A 1,655-nucleotide genomic window follows, 5' to 3' on the forward strand; every position below is an offset into this window, starting at 1 on the left:
AATATGCTATCTAGGTTGGTCATAACTTTCCTTCCAAGGAGTAAGAGTCTTTTAATTTCATGGCCACAGTTACCATCTGCAGTGATCTTGGAGCCCCAGAATATAAAGTCTGACACTGTTTCCACTGTTTCCCCATCTATTTCCCATGAAGTGATGGGACCAGATGCCACAGGGGGCTATCCCTGACCACCTTTCTCTGTAAGAAAATCAACTTAAAACTCTAGTTAATAAGTCTCCTGGACATAATAGGAGTGTTTCAATTCAAACCCCTCTGATGACTTTCTAGCTTGCCTGACAGGTTTGTTCAAGATTCACAGCCTCCCAACCATGAAAGGCACAAGAAGCTTAAGATATTCTAACAATGTAGAGCTTCTCAGTTAAAATTGTTAGAATAGAACTAGTAGAGGATTTCTTTGCTGAGCTAATGCTTGCTGTCAAGTTTCCATATCCCTTACCTACTGTGTCCCTGGGAGTGTATTGATTAATATAGTTGGTGTATAGAAATGTAAGTAGTAGCTTTAATGTTTGTAACCTTGGACCCTTGAGTTAATTCTTTTCTAATTATAGCCCACCACACTTTCGCCCTATAGGAATGCAACTTTATCTAATGCTTTCGGAGGGTGGCGCCTGACTTTAGAATAATCACCTTTCGAGAAAAATAAGTTTTCTGAAGAAAGGGTCATAAAATGTTAACAGGCCTCCTGGCCAGAAGATGATGTAAATCACCTAAAGCTTTTGCATATGGTAAGTTTGCAGAAAGAAAGCCTGGTTTCGATAAGGATCAAGGACCGCTGACCTTGCATGACTCTAGCCCTTCCCCCATTATCCTCTATGCACAACTTAAGGCATAAAAACTACTTTGGAAAATAAAGTGCAGGCCTTGCTAACCGAAGCTTGGTCTCCCCATGTCGTTCTTTCTCTTTCCTTTTCCTATTCAGGCTGATTCCATGGAGCACAGGGGCTCTCTGCATTCACTTTCCTGCCTGGGCTTCTAAGACCCACTCGAGAAGGTGCCCAGGGTGGGGCACCTTCCGTGATTCGAGAGGACGCCTGTGGCCTACATGAACAGAGCAAGTCCTGTGCTGGGGCTTTATTGGCTTTCTGTATAAATCAAGGAATATCAGCCTCTTTTCTCTCCTCTATATTCTTAACTACAAAATTCTTTCCTTATCTCTTTCTCTATTTCTATCCTTTTTGCCAACGCCGTCCTCCAGAGGGAATCCCTGGATCCAACCGGGGCTGGACCCCAGTAAGCATCTGAATGCAGAGTTCCAAAGAATAGCAAGAAGAGATAAGAAAGCCTTCCTCAGTGATCAGTGCAAAGAAATAGAGGGAAACAACAGAATGGGAAAGACTAGAGATCTCTTCAAGAAAATTAGAGATACCAAGGGAATATTTCATGCAAAGATGCGCTCGATAAAGGAAAGAAATGGTATGGACCTAACAGAAGCAGAAGATATTAAGAAGAGGTAGCAAGAATACACAGAAAAACTGTACAAAGAAGATCTTCATGACCCAGATAATCACGATGGTGTGATCACTGACCTAGAGCCAGACATCCTGGAATGTGAAGTCAAGTGGGTCTTAGAAAGCATCACTATGAACAAAGTTAGTGGAGGTGATGGAATTCCAATTGAGCTATTTCAAATCTGAAA

The sequence above is a fragment of the Bison bison genome, unplaced genomic scaffold (assembly GCF_000754665.1).
Source record: "Bison bison bison isolate TAMUID 2011002044 unplaced genomic scaffold, Bison_UMD1.0 scf7180017864461, whole genome shotgun sequence".
NCBI lineage: Eukaryota > Metazoa > Chordata > Mammalia > Artiodactyla > Bovidae > Bison > Bison bison.